This window comes from Rattus norvegicus, chromosome 3 (assembly GCF_036323735.1).
Source record: "Rattus norvegicus strain BN/NHsdMcwi chromosome 3, GRCr8, whole genome shotgun sequence".
In the NCBI taxonomy this organism is placed as follows: domain Eukaryota; kingdom Metazoa; phylum Chordata; class Mammalia; order Rodentia; family Muridae; genus Rattus; species Rattus norvegicus.
This window is the reverse complement of record NC_086021.1, coordinates 131,904,407-131,930,291: the sequence shown is the minus strand read 5'-3', so window position 1 is coordinate 131,930,291 and position 25,885 is coordinate 131,904,407. Positions and strand designations below refer to the sequence as shown.

At 40.2% G+C, this 25,885-nt stretch overlaps 1 protein-coding gene across 1 annotated transcript in view; it reads right to left on the bottom strand.

Annotated features, from left to right (window-relative positions):
* Sema6d (semaphorin 6D) overlaps window positions 1–25,885 on the bottom strand; it is a 592,899-nt gene that overhangs the window by 464,287 nt on the left and 102,727 nt on the right. The window lies entirely within an intron of this gene.

Sequence of the window (25,885 nt, the reverse complement as noted above, 5' to 3'; positions counted from 1 at the left end):
TCCCAGGGACCAGCAGAACAACTTCTCTGCTCTTCTTCACAAATGTATGTCCTCAGTCCCCTTACCAGGATACATTTATAAAACTTAACTGAATGGTATTTTGTATAACAAATGTACAAGACCCATTAAAAGTTACCTAAATCATAAAAGATAGGGGGAAAAAATCAGGGGCTGTCTCATATTGGAACAAACTAACAGGACATGAAAATTAAACACGGTCTGAGGTCTTGGATGGGATCCTAGAACAGAAAAAATTACATAGTGGAAGGAGCAAACACTGGTGAATTTTAATATGACCTGAAATTTACCCTATTGGTAATAGGGTATTTTCAAATACTATTGTATTTTGAAAATGCTAATTTCCTAGAACTAGGGTAGATGAATGAAGGGTATAATTAGGAGTTGCTCTGTAGTATTTTTGCAACTTTTCAGTAATTATAGAATTATTTAAAAATAAAGTGGTGGTTTTTTTCTTTTCTAATTATCAGGAAATTGTCCTCTGCCTACCTTTTGGTTTTGATCTCATTCTGCAGATGTTAAAGGCACTCTGAAGTTTTTCCAAGTAGTTTCTGTTATACATAGTCACAGGGCTTCCTAACTATGAAGGCTATATTGATAAACTAGTACGTCTTGCTGTTTTACGGATGCCTTCAGTCAGGAAGAGGCTTTTCTGAGCTTTAAAGGACAGCAGAACAAGACGGAGATTCTTTAATTAAGCAAAGAAATGCTCACCCAGAATAAGGTAAGGAAATCTAGTCATCCTCCGTCATCTGAAGGACGATCAAAATGGCCGTTACCCAATCACATGCCTGACACACCAGTGAGTAGACTGATGTATAAAGAACATGAAACAATTCTTATACTCACAGGTAAAAATGATATCTTCATAAAGAATTTACATTTCCTCAAGTGTGTTTTTATTCTACAGTGGAGCATTTCCTCTGTAGAATATTCCTATTCCTCCATGATCAATATAATGACAGGAAAATAGCACACGGCAGTTTTTATCCACAGTAAATCACTTCAAATACACACATACCTTTAATTTTTATTCAGAGACCATGTTTATTAGCCATATTTTCCCACAGTATGTGCTTGTAAAATACTGTTAAATGATGACTGTTGAAATAATATATTCCATCCCTACCTCTAGTCTCTGGAATTAGTTTATCTATCCCTTTCTGCATCAAGTCTAGAATCTGTACATTGGAAAATAGTCACTTCTACCCTATTTGATACAGTGAAAGTCAGAGTACACACAGATGGGAAACCCTCACCCTACAGGCTCTTCACTAGCAAAAATGGCTTCTAGGGTTGAGCCTTGCAGATGAGACCTGATTGGTACATAAACATTTCAAACTAATTTATCAGCTAAATCTATGTGACTCTTAAGAGTAAGAACCCTTATGCCAAATAGCTTATAATTCAACATACAGAGGGAAATGATATTGATAGAGCTATCAAAAAGTTGGCGAGCCTCAAGCCAGGTATTGAGGTCAATGTGCTACTCAGCCGCCCAATGAGTCTCACTTCTGTCCACATTGAAGCAGGGCTTACTGCTAGTGATGTAAAGAAGCCATGCTTTCCCTGCTCGCTGGGAATTCGCAGGACTAAGGAGCAAGGAGCACAACAAGTAGAAAATGAAAACAAAGGACAACACAGTAGTGAGTTCTTTTTAACAAACAGAAGTTGTCTTCTTGTAAGCCACAGGGAAGAGGGAAGAGGAGCTGAGACTCAGTGGAAGAAGGAGAAGTTTCAGAAGAGCTCAGTGGGTCAAAGGGCATTTGGGGGCATGGAGAATGGTAGGTGTGTAGTTAGGAAATTGTGAAAGCAGGGAGAACTGAAAAGTTACTAACCACGTGGCTCAATAAGACATGCAAAGGGGGAAACAGGAAGAAGCCATGACAATACGGGCACTTGGGACCAGACAGAACATGAGGGATTCTAAGATTGTTTAAATAGCTAACAATCAATCATCATCATCAATTTAGGGAAATTAGGTGATGACCTTATTATTGATATAAAAACACTGTATGCAGTGGAAAATAGGGGAAGGAAATCAGACCCTTAGGGTAACATTATTAACACTTTCTTGAAGTTGATGTAGAAGGATTCCAAGACCAGGCATGGAGCAGATGATGCTCAGTGATAAATGCTGAAGGGCAGTTCACCAAGTCATCTGGGCTGAAACAGGCTGAGAAAACTAAAGGAACGACATGTCAGAAACGTCTCCAAAGAGAAGCACAGGGATAACACATCAAATTTATGAGAGCTCAGGTTCCGTTTTCGCACATATGGCATATGAAGAAGCCATGTTGCTCCAACAAGAAAAGAAGAATGAAGAAATTGAACACATTTCTCAGGTCTTTGAGAGGATGTATGGGCCAAAGCGCTACCGCCAAGACGAAACAGATGGGGGAAAGCAGGGTGTCAGAGTGCACAGTAGCAGAGAATCAGAGGATCAGAAAAGGGCATGACCATGGAAGCAGAAATCGTGTGGGAAACCTGAGCTGTGTTGGATGAACTGTTGAAGACCTAGAGTATACAAATATAGATGTTTACATTCTCAGAAAGCAGCACGGAAGGATGCTTTCACAATTCTACATGACTTACATCCAAAAGTTCAATCAGGAGCCACATCAAGGACCATAGAAAAGTACTCCATGCTTCTAGTGGAAAGAGCATGGAAGGAACCATTTAGGAAACATGAGAATTTTCTCTTTCTTAGGAAAGTTTCTTCAAAGGAGAAACTAGTCAACTAGAGAATCATCTGCTAGCGTATATGTGCTTACCTATACCTCAACTTCACTTAGCTTAGCATACTATGTAAGAGAAATGGAATGTACAACCAGCCCCTAGGTCTTTAATAAGGAACCAGAAAACCATTCATGATGTTGTGAAGTTTAGTTCAAAGGCCTATGCTTCAGAACCAACATACAATATGAGTGGACAAAGCTCCCTCCACCCCACATTACACTGCTGTATGCAGAGTATTGTTATTACAGTACAAAGAGACAGAGAGCATCAAACCAGATTTAGCAAGGTTGCTGGGATTACTTGGAAGGAAATTTAAAAATATGAAAAACATAATCCAGAGCAAGCAAGAACTTATGGGTAGTACATGCAGAGAGATGACAAGCCTAGACTAGAACTCAGAAGTAATGCCTTTAATGTTTCCAGGGAGAAACACATTTCCAGTGTGGAAAAGTCATTTGTCAAAGTAGAGAAGGAACAGAGGGAGGGAAGGGCTCATTTCAGCTTATACTTCCGAGTAGTAGTCAAGCCCATAGACAGAAACTCAAGAACTTGGTAAGAACGTGGAGGCAGGAACTGAATCAGAAGCCACAGAGGGACACTTCTTATTGAGTTGTGCCTGTGGCTTGCTTAGACAACTTTCTTACACAATTCAAGACCACCTACCTGCCCTAAGAGGGAACCACTTATAATAGGCCAGGCTACATCAATTATTAATCATGAAAATGTCCATAGACTTGTTTATTGTCCAAGTTTAAAGGTATTTCATGATTGAGAGTGCTATTCCCAAACAACTCTAGCTTATGTTGAGTTGACATAAAACTAACCAAACACACATGTATATCAATTTGAACTGCAGTAAATCAAATGTAAAGGACAAATTCTGAAAGAAGCCAGGATAACCAGTTTAACCTATAGAATAAATTAGTACATCACCCTTGCCTCAGAAATCATGAAAGCAGGGTTGGGGATTTGGCTCAGTGGTAGAGCGCTTGCCTAGCAAGCACAAGGCCCTGGGTTTGGTTCCAGCTCCGAAAAAAAAAGAAATCATGAAAGCAAGGATGGACTAATGGATATATTTAAAGCCTTCACCAAAAAGTAAGTGCTTGGCCAGTTTAAAATTCTTTAGCATGAATTTTTCAAAATTAAAACTTTTCCACATAGATATTGACTTTGTTGAAAAGGGGCATACCACAGACACCGCCGGACCCTAAAGGAAACAGACCGGATAAACAGTTCTCTGCACCCAAATCCCGTGGGAGGGAGAGCTAAACCTTCAGAGAGGCAGACAGGCCTGGGAAACCAGAAGAGACTGCTCCCTGCACACACATCTCGGACGCCAGAGGAAAAAGCCAAAGACCATCTGGAACCCTGGTGCACTGAAGCTCACGGAAGGGGCGGCACAGGTCTTCCTGGTTGCTGCCGCTGCAGAGAGCCCCTGGGCAGCACCCCACGAGCGAACTTGAGCCTCGGGACCACAGGTAAGACCAAATTTTCTGCTGCAAGAAAGCTGCCTGGTGACCTTGGGACACACAGAAGCAGAATTTCTCTAGAACCGGGCACGTTCTGTGTTTACCGGAAGTCCCACACCCGCGGATCCCGGCCCGCAGCAGCTCTCTGCTCCCAGACCCGGTGAGAGAGAGACCCAACCGCCTGGTCAGGTGGGCACTCCTGAGGCTGCAGAGCGGAAGAGACCACCAACACTGCTCACCCCTGCCCACATCCCTGGCCCAAGAGGAAACTGTATAAGGCCTCTGGGCTCCCGTGGGGGAGGGCCCAGGAGCGGCAGGACCCCTGCGCCTGAGACACCGCCGGAACCTGAAGGAAACAGACCGGATAAACAGTTCTCTGCACCCAAATCCCGTGGGAGGGAGAGCTAAACCTTCAGAGAGGCAGACAGGCCTGGGAAACCAGAAGAGACTGCTCCCTGCACACACATCTCGGACGCCAGAGGAAAAAGCCAAAGACCATCTGGAACCCTGGTGCACTGAAGCTCCCGGAAGGGGCGGCACAGGTCTTCCTGGTTGCTGCCACTGCAGAGAGCCCCTGGACAGCACCCCACGAGCAAACCTGAGCCTCGGGACCACAGGTAAGACCAAATTTTCTGCTGCAAGAAAGCTGCCTGGTGAACTCAAGACACAGGCCCACAGGAACAGCTGAAGACCTGTAGAGAGGAAAAACTACACGCCCGAAAGCAGAACACTCTGTCCCCATAACTGACTGAAGGAGAGGAAAACAGGTCTACAGCACTCCTGACACACAGGCTTATAGGACAGTCTAGCCACTGTCAGAAATAGCAGAACAAAGTAACACTAGAGATAATCTGATGGCGAGAGGCAAGCGCAGGAACCCAAGCAACAGAAACCAAGACTACATGCCATCATCGGAGCCCAATTCTCCCACCAAAACAAACATGGAATATCCAAACACACCAGAAAAGCAAGATCTAGTTTCAAAATCATATTTGATCATGATGCTGGAGGACTTCAGGAAAGACCTGAACACACTTAGGGAAGCACAGGAAAACATTAATAAACAAGTAAAAGCCTACAGAGAGGAATCGCAAAAATCCCTGAAAGAATTCCAGGAAAACACAATCAAACAGTTGAAGGAATTAAAAATGGAAATAGAAGCAATCAAGAAAGAACACATGGAAACAACCCTGGATATAGAAAACCAAAAGAAGAGACAAGGAGCTGTAGATACAAGCTTCACCAACAGAATACAAGAGATGGAAGAGAGAATCTCAGGAGCAGAAGATTCCATAGAAATCATTGACTCAACTGTCAAAGATAATGTAAAGCGGAAAAAGCTACTGGTCCAAAACATACAGGAAATCCAGGACTCAATGAGAAGATCAAACCTAAGGATAATAGGTATAGAAGAGAGTGAAGACTCCCAGCTCAAAGGACCAGTAAATATCTTCAACAAAATCATAGAAGAAAATTTCCCTAACCTAAAAAAAGAGATACCCATAGACATACAGGAAGCCTACAGAACTCCAAATAGATTGGACCAGAAAAGAAACACCTCCCGTCACATAATTGTCAAAACACCAAACGCACAAAATAAAGAAAGAATATTAAAAGCAGTAAGGGAAAAAGGTCAAGTAACATATAAAGGGAGACCTATCAGAATCACACCAGACTTCTCGCCAGAAACTATGAAGGCCAGAAGATCCTGGACTGATGTCATACAGACCCTAAGAGAACACAAATGCCAGCCCAGATTACTGTATCCAGCAAAACTCTCAATTAACATTGATGGAGAAACCAAGATATTCCATGACAAAACCAAATTTACACAATATCTTTCTACAAATCCAGCACTACAAAGGATAATAAATGGTAAAGCCCAACATAAGGAGGCAAGCTATACCCTAGAAGAAGCAAGAAACTAATCGTCTTGGCAACAAAACAAAGAGAATGAAAGCACACAAACATAACCTCACATCAAATATGAATATAACGGGAAGCAATAATCACTATTCCTTAATATCTCTCAATATCAATGGCCTCAACTCCCCAATAAAAAGACATAGATTAACAAACTGGATACGCAACGAGGACCCTGCATTCTGCTGCCTACAGGAAACACACCTCAGAGACAAAGACAGATACTACCTCAGAGTGAAAGGCTGGAAAACAACTTTCCAAGCAAATGGTCAGAAGAAGCAAGCTGGAGTAGCCATTCTAATATCAAATAAAATCAATTTCCAACTAAAAGTCATCAAAAAAGATAAGGAAGGACACTTCATATTCATCAAAGGAAAAATCCACCAAGATGAACTCTCAATCCTAAATATCTATGCCCCAAATACAAGGGCACCTACTTATGTAAAAGAAACCTTACTAAAGCTCAAAACACACATTGCACCTCACACAATAATAGTGGGAGATTTCAACACCCCACTCTCATCAATGGACAGATCATGGAAACAGAAATTAAACAGTGATGTAGACAGACTAAGAGAAGTCATGAGCCAAATGGACTTAACGGATATTTATAGAACATTCTATCCTAAAGCAAAAGGATATACCTTCTTCTCAGCTCCTCATGGTACTTTCTCCAAAATTGACCATATAATTGGTCAAAAAACGGGCCTCAACAGGTACAGAAAGATAGAAATAATCCCATGCGTGCTATCGGACCACCACGGCCTAAAACTGGTCTTCAATAACAATAAGGGAAGAATGTCCACATATACGTGGAAATTGAACAATGCTCTACTCAATGATAACCTGGTCAAGAAAGAAATAAAGAAAGAAATTAAAAACTTTTTAGAATTTAATGAAAATGAAGATACAACATACTCAAACTTATGGGACACAATGGAAGCTGTGCTAAGAGGAAAACTCATAGCGCTGAGTGCCTGCAGAAAGAAACAGGAAAGAGCATATGTCAGCAGCTTGACAGCACACCTAAAAGCTCTAGAACAAAAAGAAGCAAATACACCCAGGAGGAGTAGAAGGCAGGAAATAATCAAACTCAGAGCTGAAATCAACCAAGTAGAAACAAAAAGGACCATAGAAAGAATCAACAGAACCAAAAGTTGGTTCTTTGAGAAAATCAACAAGATAGATAAACCCTTAGCCAGACTAACGAGAGGACACAGAGAGTGTGTCCAAATTAACAAAATCAGAAATGAAAAGGGAGACATAACTACAGATTCGGAGGAAATTCAAAAAATCATCAGATCTTACTATAAAAACCTATATTCAACAAAATTTGAAAATCTTCAGGAAATGGACAATTTCCTAGACAGATACCAGGTATCGAAGTTAAATCAGGAACAGATAAACCAGTTAAACAACCCCATAACTCCTAAGGAAATAGAAGCAGTCATTAAAGGTCTCCCAACCAAAAAGAGCCCAGGTCCAGACGGGTTTAGTGCAGAATTCTATCAAACCTTCATAGAAGACCTCATACCAATATTATCCAAACTATTCCACAAAATTGAAACAGATGGAGCCCTACCGAATTCCTTCTACGAAGCCACAATTACTCTTATACCTAAACCACACAAAGACACAACAAAGAAAGAGAACTTCAGACCAATTTCCCTTATGAATATCGACGCAAAAATACTCAATAAAATTCTGGCAAACCGAATTCAAGAGCACATCAAAACAATCATCCACCATGATCAAGTAGGCTTCATCCCAGGCATGCAGGGATGGTTTAATATACGGAAAACCATCAACGTGATCCATTATATAAACAAACTGAAAGAACAGAACCACATGATCATTTCATTAGATGCTGAGAAAGCATTTGACAAAATTCAACACCCCTTCATGATAAAAGTCCTGGAAAGAATAGGAATTCAAGGCCCATACCTAAACATAGTAAAAGCCATATACAGCAAACCAGTTGCTAACATTAAACTAAATGGAGAGAAACTTGAAGCAATCCCACTAAAATCAGGGACTAGACAAGGCTGCCCACTCTCTCCCTACTTATTCAATATAGTTCTTGAAGTTCTAGCCAGAGCAATCAGACAACAAAAGGAGATCAAAGGGATACAGATCGGAAAAGAAGAGGTCAAAATATCACTATTTGCAGATGACATGATAGTATATTTAAATGATCCCAAAAGTTCCACCAGAGAACTACTAAAGCTGATAAACAACTTCAGCAAAGTGGCTGGGTATAAAATTAACTCAAATAAATCAGTTGCCTTCCTCTATACAAAAGAGAAACAAGCCGAGAAAGAAATTAGGGAAACGACACCCTTCATAATAGACCCAAATAATATAAAGTACCTCGGTGTGACTTTAACCAAGCAAGTAAAAGATCTGTACAATAAGAACTTCAAGACACTGAGGAAAGAAATTGAAGAAGACCTCAGAAGATGGAAAGATCTCCCATGCTCATGGATTGGCAGGATTAATATGGTAAAAATGGCCATTTTACCAAAAGCAATCTACAGATTCAATGCAATCCCCATCAAAATACCAATCCAATTCTTCAAAGAGTTAGACAGAACAATTTGCAAATTCATCTGGAATAACAAAAAACCCAGGATAGCTAAAGCTATCCTCAACAATAAAAGGACTTCAGGGGGAATCACTATCCCTGAACTCAAGCAGTATTACAGAGCAATAGTGATAAAAACTGCATGGTATTGGTACAGAGACAGACAGATAGACCAATGGAATAGAATTGAAGACCCAGAAATGAACCCACACACCTATGGTCACTTGATTTTTGACAAAGGAGCCAAAACCATCCAATGGAAAAAAGATAGCATTTTCAGCAAATGGTGCTGGTTCAACTGGAGGGCAACATGTAGAAGAATGCAGATCGATCCATGCTTATCACCCTGTACAAAGCTTAAGTCCAAGTGGATCAAGGACCTCCACATCAAACCAGACACACTCAAACTAATAGAAGAAAAACTAGGGAAGCATCTGGAACACATGGGCACTGGAAAAAATTTCCTGAACAAAACACCAATGGCTTATGCTCTAAGATCAAGAATCGACAAATGGGATCTCATAAAACTGCAAAGCTTCTGTAAGGCAAAGGACACTGTGGTTAGGACAAAACGGCAACCAACAGATTGGGAAAAGATCTTTACCAATCCTACAACAGATAGAGGCCTTATTTCCAAAATATACAAAGAACTCAAGAAGTTAGACCGCAGGGAAACAAATAACCCTATTAAAAAATGGGGTTCAGAGCTAAACAAAGAATTCACAGCTGAGGAATGCCGAATGGCTGAGAAACACCTAAAGAAATGTTCAACATCTTTAGTCATAAGGGAAATGCAAATCAAAACAACCCTGAGATTTCACCTCACACCAGTGCGATTGGCTAAGATCAAAAACTCAGGTGACAGCAGATGCTGGCGAGGATGTGGAGAAAGAGGAACACTCCTCCATTGTTGGTGGGATTGCAGACTGGTAAAACCATTCTGGAAATCAGTCTGGAGGTTCCTCAGAAAATTGGACATTGAACTGCCTGATGATCCAGCTATACCTCTCTTGGGCATATACCCAAAAGATGCCTCAACATATAAAAGAGACACGTGCTCCACTATGTTCATCGCAGCCTTATTTATAATAGCCAGAAGCTGGAAAGAACCCAGATGCCCTTCAACAGAGGAATGGATACAGAAAATGTGGTACATCTACACAATGGAATATTTCTCAGCTATCAAAAACAACGAGTTTATGAAATTCGTAGGCAAATGGTTGGAACTGGAAAATATCATCCTGAGTGAGCTAACCCAATCACAGAAAGACATACATGGTATGCACTCATTGATAAGTGGCTATTAGCCCAAATGCTTGAATTACCCTAGATCCCTAGAACAAACGAAACTCAAGACGGATGATCAAAATGTGAATGCTTCACTCCTTCTTTAAATGAGGAAAAAGAATACCCTTGGCAGGGAAGGGAGAGGCAAAGATTAAAACAGAGACTGAAGGAACACCCATTCAGAGCCTGCCCCACATGTGGCCCATACATATACAGCCACCCAATTAGACAAGATGGATGAAGCAAAGAAGTGCAGACCGACAGGAGCCGGATGTAGATCGCTCCTGAGAGACACAGCCAGAATACAGCAAATACAGAGGCGAATGCCAGCAGCAAACCACTGAACTGAGAATAGGTCCCCTATTGAAGGAATCAGAGAAAGAACTGGAAGAGCTTGAAGGGGCTCGAGACCCCAAAAGTACAACAATGCCAAGCAACCAGAGCTTCCAGGGACTAAGCCACTACCTAAAGACTATACATGGACTGACCCTGGACTCTGACCCCATAGGTAGCAATGAATATCCTAGTAAGAGCACCAGTGGAAGGGGAAGCCCTGGGTCCTGCTAAGACTGAACCCACAGTGAACTAGTCTATGGGGGGAGGGCGGCAATGGGGGGAGGGTTGGGAGGGGAACACCCATAAGGAAGGGGAGGGGGGAGGGGGATGTTTGCCCGGAAACCGGGAAAGGGAATAACACTCGAAATGTATATAAGAAATACTCAAGTTAATAAAAAAAAAAAAAAAAAAAAGTAAAGGGGCATACCTTATAGTAAGTTCTTTGGAGAGGGAAAATTATATAGGCCTATCCCAGAATTCACTGAAGGAAGGGAAGGCATCAGAGAAGGAATAACTAAATATAATCTTTCCTTCTTCTTGTTCTTAATTGATCTAACAAATCTGAGAATAAAAGCAGAAGCTAGATCTTTGAAAAGATCAATAATATTGATAAAGTTCTAGCCAGATGACTTAAGAGGAAAAAAAATACCTGTTAATACTATTTTTTTAAAAAACTGAAACTGGGAACAGGCTTCAAAATCCATAAACATACCACATGCTGAAAGTGAATGCTATGCATAAGTGTGCACTCACAGATTTGGCAACCTAGATGACATGGAACAAGTCCTCCCAAACACAGCCTGCCAAAACTGCTATGAAGAACCGGATCATTTTAAGAGCCTGAGGGCTATTTAAAAAATCAGGTCAACAAATAATAAACTGTGGAAAGCAACAGATTCAAATGGGTTTAATAATAGGCAATTACCCCAAGTAGTTAAGGAAAGGAAATACACTACTTCTCATCCTGTGTTAGTGAACAAAGCATAGAAACCCCTCCCTACCTTCCTACCTGCCTACCACACTGTGATACCAGCATATTTGAACACCATACCAAATAGAGATGTCATGAGGAAAACAGAGACTGGCATCATGCACAAGCATAAATGTAAGGGGTTGTCAGTGATAAATTAGCAAGTCAACTCCAGCATTGTTACAAAAAGAGTGGTACACAACACATAAGGGGGAATGTACTCTAAGTATGTAAGGCTGCTTAAACATTTGAAAATTCATCAACTAATTCCATATATCAACAGGCTAAAAAGGGAAAAAGTACATGACCATCTCAGTAAATGCAGAAAATATACTTGACAAAAGTCTAGTAACCATTCATGAATAGAGAGGTTCTGAGTAAATTGGGGAAAGAAGAGACCTCCTGCAGCTTAGTAATTATTTATGGAACCCTTACAGAAACATGGTTTATGGTAAGAAAATATAGGCTTTTGTATTAAGACCAGAAATAAGACAAGGGTATCTTACCACTTACCTGTAGCTTGTACTAACACATACAGTGATGAAAAAGGAAACCAGTGGTACCCTGCTTTGTAAGGACAGAGTAAAGTCACCACTATTTACAGATGACAGGTTTCATTATGCAAAAATTATAAAAGATCTGACAGCAAACAGAACCACTTGAACCAAATAAGTGATTGTAGTTAGGTTATAGGATTCATGAGTAATAAAACCCAACTCTCTTACATATTAATAATGATTAAAATATCTTGTATTTTCCAATAATCCAACTATTGAATTAAGGTAAAAGTCTAAGAAAATATTAGTAAGATGTTTTATTATGAATTCTATGAAACTCTGATGAACATCATGAAAAGGCAGAATTTATAATCACAGATAAGAAACCAGTATAGTCAAAATGTAATTTCTAATAGACTTTAATCTATGCTATTGAAAGTTCACCAAGACATTCCGTGAATACTAATAAGCTGATTGTATAGCATCTATGGAGAGGGAGAATACTCAGGACAAGCAGCATACTACAGACGATGTGCAGAACCTGGAGTACTTAGATGACTCAAGGTCAAAACAATAGATGTGTTCAGCATTCAATATCCATGTGGTCAGAGTGAAAGAACAGACAATTCAGTCTGTGGATTGCAGTGGATTGGAATAGAAAGCTCAGAAGCAGACCCATGTAACACTAGTCAGTCGACACCGTGCTGACAACAGCAATGCCTTTTCAATAAATGGTCCTGGAGTAGGTAAAAACCCACACACAAAATAAAGAAATCTAGACAGATGTCTCATGGTTTCCATAAAATTAACTCAAAATGGAGCATAGCACCAGATGTGGAACACAAAACTATGAAACTTTTAGAAACTATGAAAATATGCAGGAGAAATTTAAGTGCATATTACTAGGTTAGACAATCCAAAAAGCCTCTGATTGTGTAACTCTAGCTGTGTAACATTGCAGCAAAAGCAAAATTATGGAGACAGAAAAAAGTACCCCATTTTTTTCTGGGTGTTGAGACTCAGGAAAAAGATGAATAGATAAAGAACACAGAATTTACATGTTTATTTGTGTGTCCGTGTGTGTGTATGTATGTGTATGTGTGTGTGCATGTGTGTGTATGTGTGTGTATGTGTGTATGTGTGTGTGTATGTGTGTGTCTGTGTCTGTGTGTGTGTCTCTGTGTGTGTATGTGTTTGTGTGTCTGTGTGTGTATGTGTGTGTGTGTGTGTGTGTGTTTGTATGTGCACCATGATATGGGGTGGAGAATTCAGAAGATACCATTTGAGAGTCAGTTCTCTCCCTCTATTGTGTAACTCCTGGGGACAAGTCAGGTCATCAGGTTTAGAGGCAAGCACCTTCACATGCACCACTCAACGCAGGTATTTAGAGCAGCAGATACTGGCTGGCAAGGTCCAGGCCAAGTGAGAGGCGCCCCCCCCCCCCTCAAAAAATTACGGAGTCAGTAGCAGAGCAACAGCATCCAAAGTTGATCTCTGGCCTCTACAACACACATACACGTTCAGCTTCACACACACATACCTACAGCTAAAGACAAAAAGTCCCAGGGACCAAAGCTGTTGTTTAACCCGTGAAATGATACAGTTTTGTCAGAGAGCAATAGTGTTGGGAAGGAAACCTAGTAGAGATTCAACAACAATGAATTTTGTCAGCTGCATTTACAGTTATACCTTTAGCTCAACACTGAAAGGTTAGGATAGCACTGTACTTAGAGCTCTGAGAGTACAGAAGTGGTACCCAGCCTCCTGATTAGCAGCGCCCAGTAAGGGGCCTTTTTGGATAAAAGCCTGATGTACTGTGGCAAAATGGACTATCTCCTCAAAGAGAGCTCTAGGAAATAGCAGAATCATCGACAGTAGCTCCATAATTAAGGGCCATTGCCAGGAGTTACCTCCCGTGGCTTTGGCAGCTAGAGGCATTTGGTTTGCTTCATGCAGAGGATAAAACTTATGGAAGAGCTCTCCTATAGTCAAGGGAGAAATGTGAACAGCCTGGGGTATTTCTTGGCTTTTGTTAACTGCTGTGTGAAAGAAAAGGCTATATATAGATTTTTTTCACTCCCCTTTCTGTAATTTTAGTGAAACCCAAAGTCAAAGTATAAAGATTTAAATTTTCAAATCAAAAAAATAATATTTACTTGTAAAGAAATGGAAATGCATTTTTTCCACTTTAGGGTAAATATCACTATGCTGATGCTACAAAAGTGATTCTGGAGCTGATTGAATCAAAATATATGCAAAATTTCATGAGTCCCGCCTGTCAGATTTGCATTCAATGCTCTCCCGTGATGCCCCATTGGCTCCAGTTGGATTATATTGGAGAATCAAGAGGTGAACACTGACAGGATAAGGGTATTAAAATGGCTGCTGTGTATCTTGGGCAGTCATTGAGTAATTTCTCCCAAATCCTTAAAAACATGCTTACCCTCACACAGGCTGTCAGATTGGGTGCAGGTGCAACTAATTCTTAATTCCTAGATAAATTCACAGAATAGAAGAGAACACAATGTGCATCCTTGTCAATTCCTAAACAGGAGGGCAGATCTCAGCATGAACAGAAAATAATTTAGAAGATGCAGCAAAAGTCAAGTTCTAAGGGTATCTGCTGGTAGGAACCTTGAATAGGCTGTAGCATGACAGGGGGCTTCCTAATGACTTGGCAAACACCCCTGGAACTCCAATCAAGGTGCTAGGCCACTTTGTTGATCTACAAGTATGAACTGAACTGTTATTACTCTTTTCAGAGTGTTAGCCAAGGAATTAAGGAGCATATGAGATAACCAACACTGATCAAGTAACAAGTCATGTGTTCAACTATACCCATAGCCACCAGGAGAGATGTTTCTGTGACATTCTGAAAGAAAAGGTGTCAACAGAGGAACTAGCTTACTAATCTGTTTTCAGGTTCTGCAGATTAAGTACAGGTAGACACCTACATCCTTATTTTGACCTCCACAGACAAGTGATGCGATTTATTATGATAGATAATATTCAGATAATTTTACTCCCAAAAGACTAGGATAAAGGATAATTGAGAAAAAGCATTTCAGTAGACAGTAGATCTTCATAAGATTTACTGTCATGATTGTGGCTGGGGAGTAGGCTCATTGGTGTTTCCCTTACATAAGCATGAGGAGTGCAGTTCAAGCGCCAGCACCAGTGATGCAAAAGTCAGGTGGGCTTTATGTAACCTTAGCCTCAGCATGGGGTATACAGAAATAAGAGGATCTCTGGGCTTTGCTAGTCAGCTAGTCTAGCTAAATCAGAGCCAGGGTTAGGGGAAGACCTATATCAAAAAACAAGATGGCGAGATGCTAAGGAAGAGATCATGCTAGCAAGTGCTGGTCTCTTCCAGCTCCCAATTATACACATATCTACACTCACTGTCACTATCTAGAGACTACATACTTCATGTTACAAATCACTAGCAACACTTACATGCATTTAAAAGATTATTTTTCCTCCAGTGGAATCCCTTTAGGACTTCCTTCCTGAAACTTCCTGTGAAATAATCTCTGAGTGAACACGGAGACAGGTTTGAAGAAACCATTGAACCACTTGAAATAAATAATGATTATATTAAAATAAGTCAAATCTATTCAAACAAGCACAGACCTAAAAGTCTACATCAGAAATTTGACATCTCTCCCAACATAAGCATCTGTAGTCAAACCTAGTCTCCAATCCCATCATAGCACACATTTCCAGGCCACATTACAGCCCCATTTCTCTCCACACCTCCATTTCTCCCCACATCACGGAACAGCTTTGTCCTTCCCCACTTCTCATTGCAATGGACGCCATCTCTCCTTTCTACATAGTTTGTAATCAACACGATGTGTGATTTGAAATGTAAACCAATCTTGCAATCCTTCTATCACTAAGTCAATTAACAGTATATGGATTGGCCCAGGAGCGGCAGGACCCCTGCCTGAGACACCACCAGAACCTGAAGGAAACAGACCGGATAAACAGTTCTCTGCACCCAAATCCCGTGGGAGGGAGAGCTAAACCTTCAGACAGGCAGACAAGCCTGGGAAACCAGAAGAGACTGCTCTCTGTACATACATCTCGGACGCCAGAGGAAAACACCTAAGGCCATCTGGAACCCTGGTGCACTGAAGCTCCTGGAAGGGGCGGCACAGGTCTTCCTGGTTGCTGCCGCTGCAGAGAGCCCGTGGGCAGCACCCCACGAGCGAACTTGAGCCTCGGGACCACAGGTAAGACCAAATTTTCTGCTGCAAGAAAGCTGCCTGGTGAACTCAAGACACAGGCCCACAGGAACAGCTGAAGACCTGTAGAGAGGAAAAACTACACGCCCGAAAGCAGAACACTCTGTCCCCATAACTGACTGAAAGAGAGGAAAACAGGTCTACAGCACTCCTGACACACAGGCTTATAGGACAGTCTAGCCACTGTCAGAAATAGCAGAACAAAGTAACACTAGAGATAATCTGATGGCGAGAGGCAAGCTCAGGAACCCAAGCAACAGAAACCAAGACTACATGGCACCATCGGAGCCCAATTCTCCCATCAAAACAAACATGGAATATCCAAACACACCAGAAAAGCAAGATCTAGTTTCAAAATCATTTTTGATCATGATGCTGGAGGACTTCAGGAAAGACGTGAAGAACTCCCTTAGAGAACAAGTAGAAGCCTACAGAGAGGAATCGCAAAAATGCCTGAAAGAATTCCAGGAAAACATAAATAAACAAGTAGAAGCCCATAGAGAGGAGACACAAAAATCCCTGAAAGAATTCCAGGAAAACATAAATAAACACGTAGAAGCCCATAGAGAGGAGACACAAAAATCCCTGAAAGAATTCCAGGAAAACACAATCAAACAGTTGAAGGAATTAAAAATGGAAATAGAAGCAATCAAGAAAGAACACATGGAAACAACCCTGGATATAGAAAACCAAAAGAAGAGACAAGGAGCTGTAGATACAAGCTTCACCAACAGAATACAAGAGATGGAAGAGAGAATCTCAGGAGCAGAAGATTCCATAGAAATCATTGACTCAACTGTCAAAGATAATGTAAAGCAGAAAAAGCTACTGGTCCAAAACATACAGGAAATCCAGGACTCAATGAGAAGATCAAACCTAAGGATAATAGGTATAGAAGAGAGTGAAGACTCCCAGCTCAAAGGACCAGTAAATATCTTCAACAAAATCATAGAAGAAAACTTCCCTAACCTAAAAAAAGAGATACCCATAGACATACAAGAAGCCTACAGAACTCCAAATAGATTGGACCAGAAAAGAAACACCTCCCGTCACATAATAGTCAAAACATCAAACGCACAAAATAAAGAAAGAATATTAAAAGCAGTAAGGGAAAAAGGTCAAGTAACATATAAAGGGAGACCTATCAGAATCACACCAGACTTCTCGCCAGAAATTATGAAGGCCAGAAGATCCTGGACTGATGTCATACATACCCTAAGAGAACACAAATGCCAGCCCAGGTTACTGTATCCAGCAAAACTCTCAATTAACATTGATGGAGAAACCAAGATATTCCATGACAAAACCAAATTTACACAATATCTTTCTACAAATCCAGCACTACAAAGGATAATAAATGGTAAAGCCCAACATAAGGAGGCAAGCTATAACCTAGAAGAAGCAAGAAACTAATCGTCTTGGCAACAAAACAAAGAGAATGAAAGCACACAAACATAACCTCACATCCAAATATGAATATAACGGGAAGCAATAATCACTATTCCTTAATATCTCTCAATATCAATGGCCTCAACTCCCCAATAAAAAGACATAGATTAACAAACTGGATACGCAACGAGGACCCTGCATTCTGCTGCCTACAGGAAACACACCTCAGAGACAAAGACAGACACTACCTCAGAGTGAAAGGCTGGAAAACAACTTTCCAAGCAAATGGTCAGAAGAAGCAAGCTGGAGTAGCCATTCTAATATCAAATAAAATCAATTTCCAACTAAAAGTCATCAAAAAAGATAAGGAAGGACACTTCATATTCATCAAAGGAAAAATCCACCAAGATGAACTCTCAATCCTAAATATCTATGCCCCAAATACAAGGGCACCTACATACGTAAAAGAAACCTTACTAAAGCTCAAAACACACATTGCACCTCACACAATAATAGTGGGAGATTTCAACACCCCACTCTCATCAATGGATAGATCATGGAAACAGAAATTGAACAGTGATGTCGACAGACTAAGAGAAGTCATGGGCCAAATGGACTTAACGGATATTTATAGAACATTCTATCCTAAAGCAAAAGGATATACCTTCTTCTCAGCTCCTCATGGTACTTTCTCCAAAATTGACCATATAATTGGTCAAAAAACGGGCCTCAACAGGTACAGAAAGATAGAAATAATCCCATGCGTGCTATCGGACCACCACGGCCTAAAACTGGTCTTCAATAACAATAAGGGAAGAATGCCCACATATACGTGGAAATTGAACAATGCTCTACTCAATGATAACCTGGTCAAGGAAGAAATAAAGAAAGAAATTAAAAACTTTTTAGAATTTAATGAAAATGAAGGTACAACATACCCAAACTTATGGGACACAATGAAAGCTGTGCTAAGAGGAAAACTCATAGCGCTGAGTGCCTGCAGAAAGAAACAGGAAAGAGCATATGTCAGCAGCTTGACAGCACACCTAAAAGCTCTAGAACAAAAAGAAGCAAATACACCCAGGAGGAGTAGAAGGCAGGAAATAATCAAACTCAGAGCTGAAATCAACCAAGTAGAAACAAAACGACCATAGAAAGAATCAACAGAACCAAAAGTTGGTTCTTTGAGAAAATCAACAAGATAGAAAAACCCTTAGCCAGACTAACGAGAGGACACAGAGAGTGCGTCCAAATTAACAAAATCAGAAATGAAAAGGGAGACATAACTACAGATTCGGAGGAAATTCAAAAAATCATCAGATCTTACTATAAAAACCTATATTCAACAAAACTTGAAAATCTTCAGGAAATGGACAATTTCCTAGACAGATACCAGGTATCGAAGTTAAATCAGGAACAGATAAACCAGTTAAACAACCCCATAACTCCTAAGGAAATAGAAGCAGTCATTAAAGGTCTCCCAACCAAAAAGAGCCCAGGTCCAGACGGGTTTAGTGCAGAATTCTATCAAACCTTCATAGAAGACCTCATACCAATATTATCCAAACTATTCCACAAAATTGAAACAGATGGAGCCCTACCGAATTCCTTCTACGAAGCCACAATTACTCTTATACCTAAACCACACAAAGACACAACAAAGAAAGAGAACTTCAGACCAATTTCCCTTATGAATATCGACGCAAAAATACTCAATAAAATTCTGGCAAACCGAATTCAAGAGCACATCAAAACAATCATCCACCATGATCAAGTAGGCTTCATCCCAGGCATGCAGGGATGGTTTAATATACGGAAAACCATCAACGTGATCCATTATATAAACAAACTGAAAGAACAGAACCACATGATCATTTCATTAGATGCTGAGAAAGCATTTGACAAAATTCAACACCCCTTCATGATAAAAGTCCTGGAAAGAATAGGAATTCAAGGCCCATACCTAAACATAGTAAAAGCCATATACAGCAAACCAGTTGCTAACATTAAACTAAATGGAGAGAAACTTGAAGCAATCCCACTAAAATCAGGGACTAGACAAGGCTGCCCACTCTCTCCCTACTTATTCAATATAGTTCTTGAAGTTCTAGCCAGAGCAATCAGACAACAAAAGGAGATCAAAGGGATACAGATCGGAAAAGAAGAGGTCAAAATATCACTATTTGCAGATGACATGATAGTATATTTAAGTGATCCCAAAAGTTCCACCAGAGAACTACTAAAGCTGATAAACAACTTCAGCAAAGTGGCTGGGTATAAAATTAACTCAAATAAATCAGTTGCCTTCCTCTATACAAAAGAGAAACAAGCCGAGAAAGAAATTAGGGAAACGACACCCTTCATAATAGACCCAAATAATATAAAGTACCTCGGTGTGACTTTAACCAAGCAAGTAAAAGATCTGTACAATAAGAACTTCAAGACACTGAGGAAAGAAATCGAAGAAGACCTCAGAAGATGGAAAGATCTCCCATGCTCATGGATTGGCAGGATTAATATAGTAAAAATGGCCATTTTACCAAAAGCAATCTACAGATTCAATGCAATCCCCATCAAAATACCAATCCAATTCTTCAAAGAGTTAGACAGAACAATTTGCAAATTCATCTGGAATAACAAAAAACCCAGGATAGCTAAAGCTATCCTCAACAATAAAAGGACTTCAGGGGGAATCACTATCCCTGAACTCAAGCAGTATTACAGAGCAATAGTGATAAAAACTGCATGGTATTGGTACAGAGACAGACAGATAGACCAATGGAATAGAATTGAAGACCCAGAAATGAACCCACACACCTATGGTCACTTGATTTTTGACAAAGGAGCCAAAACCATCCAATGGAAAAAAGATAGCATTTTCAGCAAATGGTGCTGGTTCAACTGGAGGGCAACATGTAGAAGAATGCAGATCGATCCATGCTTATCACCCTGTACAAAGCTTAAGTCCAAGTGGATCAAGGACCTCCACATCAAACCAGACACACTCAAACTAATAGAAGAAAAACTAGGGAAGCATCTGGAACACATGGGCACTGGAAAAAATTTCCTGAACAAAACACCAATGGCTTATGCTCTAAGATCAAGAATCGACAAATGGGATCTCATAAAACTGCAAAGCTTCTGTAAGGCAAAGGACACTGTGGTTAGGACAAAACGGCAACCAACAGATTGGGAAAAGATCTTTACCAATCCTACAACAGATAGAGGCCTTATATCCAAAATATACAAAGAACTCAAGAAGTTAGACCGCAGGGAAACAAATAACCCTATTAAAAATGGGGTTCAGAGCTAAACAAAGAATTCACAACTGAGGAATGCCGAATGGCTGAGAAACACCTAAAGAAATGTTCAACATCTTTAGTCATAAGGGAAATGCAAATCAAAACAATCCTGAGATTTCACCTCACACCAGTGAGAATGGCTAAGATCAAAAACTCAGGTGACAGCAGATGCTGGCGAGGATGTGGAGAAAGAGGAACACTCCTCCATTGTTGGTGGGATTGCAGACTGGTAAAACTATTCTGGAAATCAGTCTGGAGGTTTCTCAGAAAATTGGACATTGAACTGCCTGAGGATCCAGAATGATGCCTCAACATATAAAAGAGACACGTGCTCCACTATGTTCATCGCAGCCTTATTTATAATAGCCAGAAACTGGAAAGAACCCAGATGCCCTTCAACAGAGGAATGGATACAGAAAAGTGGTACATCTACACAATGGAATATTTCTCAGCTATCAAAAACAACGAGTTTATGAAATTCGTAGGCAAATGGTTGGAACTGGAAAATATCATCCTGAGTGAGCTAACCCAATCACAGAAAGACATATATGGTGTGCACTCATTGATAAGTGGGTATTAGCCCAAATGCTTGAATTACCCTAGATCCCTAGAACAAACAAAACTCAAGACTGATGATCAAAATGTGAATGCTTCACTCCTTCTTTAAATGAGGAAAAAGAATACCCTTGGCAGGGAAGGGAGAGGCAAAGATTAAAACAGAGACTGAAGGAACACCCCGTCAGAGCCTGCTCCACATGTGGCCCATACATATACAGCCACCCAATTAGACAGGATGGATGAAGCAAAGAAGTGCAGACTGACAGGAGCCGGATGTAGATCGCTCCTGAGAGACACAGCCAGAATATAGCAAATACAGAGGCGAATGCCAGCAGCAAAACACTGAACTGAGAATAGGTCCCCCGTTGAAGGAATCAGAGAAAGAACTGGAAGAGCTTGAAGGGGCTCGAGCCTCCAAAAGTACAACAATGCCAAGCAACCAGAGCTTCCAGGGACTAAGCCACTACCTAAAGACTATACATGTACTGACCCTGGACTCTGACCCCATAGGTAGCAATGAATATCCTAGTAAGAGCACCAGTGGAAGGGGAAGCCCTGGGTCCTGCTAAGACTGAACCCCCAGTGAACTAGACTATGGGGGGAGGGCGGCAATGGGGGGAGGGTTGGGAGGGGAACACCCATAAGGAAGGGGAGGGGGGAGGGGGATGTTTGCCTGGAAACCGGGAAAGGGAATAACACTTGAAATGTATATAAGAAATACTCAAGTTAATAAAAAAAAAAAAACCTCCCTCTAGGGCTGGAGAGAGATGGCTCATTGGTTAAGAGCACTGACTGCTCTTCCAAAGGTCCTGAGTTCAAATCCCAGCAACCACATGGTGGCTCACAACCATCTGTAATGAGATCTGATGCCCTCTTCTGATGTGTCTGAAGACAGCCACAGTGTACTTATATACATAAAATAAATAAATCTTTAACAAAAAAAACAGTATATGGATTTATCAAGCAACTTGTCATTTTTTTAATAGCATCTAAACGCAAAACCATGGTGAATCCATGCTGGAGACAACCTATGTCATATGCTTGAAAGATGCTGTAGGGACTGACAGCAATGTGTTTTATCTTCAGCTACCCCATACCATGCAAAGCCAACAAATGACAGCAAACAACACAAGGGATTTTGACAAGTTTATTAGAAAAATTTTTAAGTGATGAGAAAAATGTAATTGCTTGATTTCAGTTCCTATCCAGCAAAGTTTTTGTACAAGAGAATTTCTTTGTAAGAATTCTACGCACAAGAAGTAAGGACAATCAGAATTTATTTTCAGTAGGTAAACACTGCTGTCTTTGGTAGGAATTCAGAAGAAGCCCAAGCCAACAAGTCCCCAGGCCATGGCCAATCTTCCCTGTTAGAGTCCTGAGTCCTCTGTCATGAACATACTCTAAAACATGATTGACAAACTCATAGCAAGGAACCTCAGAAACTAGGTGTCTTGGTGTGGGTTTGTTTAGTTTTTCTTTTCTTTCTTTCTTTTTTTTAAAAGGAAAATTTTTAAAAGCTTTGTTTACAGTTGCTTATGAAAATGAGTTTGTTAAAATCTTTGCGTATTTTGAAAATTATAGGCATATGATATTAATTCAATACTCTTTATGCAACGAGGAAGAATGGTATCTTAAGTCAAGTATCTTAAGAACAGATCTTACCATACATCAGAAACTATGCCAACTATGTAAATATTATTCCCACTCCGCCTATATATCACAGTCCAATCTGATATATGAGGTATCTGGGGCCCCTACTGGAACCATGCGGCAGAGCTAGGCTTTGAGCAGAAGAACTTCATGGTAAGCAGAGAGCAGGGAGAAAGGAATAGAAAAAGGCCAGTTCTCAAAGACTAAAGACGGGGCTTCTAGGTTCTTTGATTATCACAAAGGTTCTTGGAAATGTATATATTGTGTAAATTTCATGTTCTTTTTAAAAATAACCAGATCAGACTCAGACACGATTTGTGGTGAGTAAGCATGCCGAAGGATTAGGGAACCTCCCTCCATACCATAAGGTTCTTGACTAATTTGGTAAACCAAATGAGCTTCTGTTACATCAGTATGTCCACACAAGCAGACTCCCTCCTGCATCTTTGTAAACAGTTTGGAGAACGCAGCTTTAAATGGTGACATGTAATTTCTACAACCGCTATTTTGCAAGTAACAGAAGTTATACTAATCTTCCTTGGGAGCGACAAAAAGATATTTTGGAGATAAATTAGCATACTTCTCTGCTTCTTACACATTCTCTTTGCCTCTCTTCATTCTAAGGGGGACAGACGGCCTCAAGTGAACGGTGCTCATGGTCACTAAATTCATGTATTATACTCTGAATTATCACCATTTCCTTTTCTTTCTCTGTTCTGTATACCTGTCAATTTTCTACACAACCTAAGAAAATGTCTTCTCATGACTGGACCGAGGAATTTTATAGCAATTTTCTTAGTCCTTGGCTTAAGGAGACCTTTCCAGAGGAAGTCCTGAAGAAAACATTGATAGTTCCACTAGTGCCTACCTCTTTCTTTTCAAGTCCTTTTTTTTCTAACATGATGGGCATTAGCTCATATAAACAAACAAATAAATAAATAAACAAACAAACAGACTAACTTTTGCCAAAAATATCATATATTTGTAGTTAATTTCATTTATCCTAAGTAAAAGCAAATTAACATTTCGACTTTTCTCTCTGTGTTCATCACTATCTGAGATTTAATATATAATCATCCCAGGATTTGTCGCAATAGATCAATAAAGCATACCATGGAGGTGCCCTGTTATAGAGTGAAGGGAACAGAAGCATATGCAGGAGAAAAGCCTATTCAATCAGCTAAGTGCACGTGCCTATGTTCATAAAGACAATAGTCCACTGCCACCAGCCAAGTGGATTTTCAGGGTTGGGGATTTAGCTCAGTGGTAGAGCGCTTGCCTAGCAAGGGCATGGCCCTGGATTCGGTCCTCAGCTCCAAAAAACAAAACAAAACAACAACAACAACCAAAGTGAATTTTCTCATGTATAAAACATTTTATCAAAAAACAAACCTGCTGATGAAAGAGATCTTCTGTGTCCTGATATTTAGTTGAAGAGTTACTGAAGTCAATATGTTAGAAAAGGAAATGTCAGTGATGGCTCTGAACAGAGGGATTATAATTAATTTCTATTTCTATGTGTTCACATTGCATATGTTATTTTAGCTATGTTTTCTGTTTCTTCACAATGAATATGTCACTTGTATAATTAAAACAGGAAAATGGAAGAGAATTACTGGCAGAGCCCTCTAACAGCAGAGCCAGCTAGGGGATGGGTTACCGTGAAACCTGGACTCTTCTAAATGAAATCGCACCCACCTATTTCATTTGCCTAGCACCTTGCAGACTGACGCTCCTTGCATCCTTCCATCAGCGTGCAGTTAACTTATTACGCAATGTAACATTGCAAGGGAGGAAACCGGTAGCAAATGCTCGCAGAGTGGACATTAAGCACAAATGAATGTCCTAGACAGAATCTGTGTCTGTATGCGTGCAAGTCCTCGATTTCTAAGGCACTGCTCTCACTGCCTTCATGACAGCCTCCTGCTGGTCCATAGTCTAGAGGTGCCATGTGTCAGGGAAATCCAGAGAACATGGAGTGCTTCTTCAGAGCAGAAGGGTGATTCTTATGCTGATGAGAGCAGAATTTAGCAAGCCTGGAACATTCTTCACTAGCATGCTCCTTGTAGAGCCTTTAAAGGCCTTAATTGAATTCCATTTAGCTGACTATAGTATGTGATTAAAAAAGGAACTCAGATGGTTTTTAAAAAATAAACATATGCATGTATAAATAAAAAGAGTTTAAATGGAGTTCTCCTATAGCAGGGAAACAATTCTCCTACTAGACACCACAAGCTAGCAACAAAAGACGCCAAAAAAACAAATAAAACCCACTGGTCAGAAGTGGGTTAGTTCTTTTGGAGTTGTTGGTCAGTGAGGTTCAATAGACCCAAAATATTACAGGCTACTGCCAGTGTTCTTGGTTATTGTGATGGCTACTCCTTATGTTACCTTGACTACATCTATAGTAACTAAAGCCCAAACAGTTGGGCATACCTGTGACAGGTCTGGTTGATTAAATAATTAGAAATGGGAAGAGCTATTTTAATTATGGGTCACACCTTATTGTGTCAGCCCACATAAAAGGACGCGGAAGAAGGAAGAAGAGATTTAGGGTGAGTGTTCTCATTTCAAATGATTTAATCAGTAGAATCTCTCCTATGTATGCTAAACTGCTGGTGTCTTTCCCTGGTTTAGTGTTTCCTCCCTGTGCCCCAATTCTTCCTCTTAGGAATGAATGGTAATACGTAATCTCTGTCACTGCATTATCTGCAAGTATGTAATTTACCTTCGATTTTATGGGGAAAGGATGCAAATATGATTGAATACAATGAATGACATTCTCAAAAATTAATAAAAGATATTTTAAAGAAAAAATTAAATACAAAATGGAAAAATATAACTCAGAAAGGCAAAGCAAGTAGCTTTATACTTGCCTGGAGAATTATACTATTCTCAAAAGCAATGAAGCTT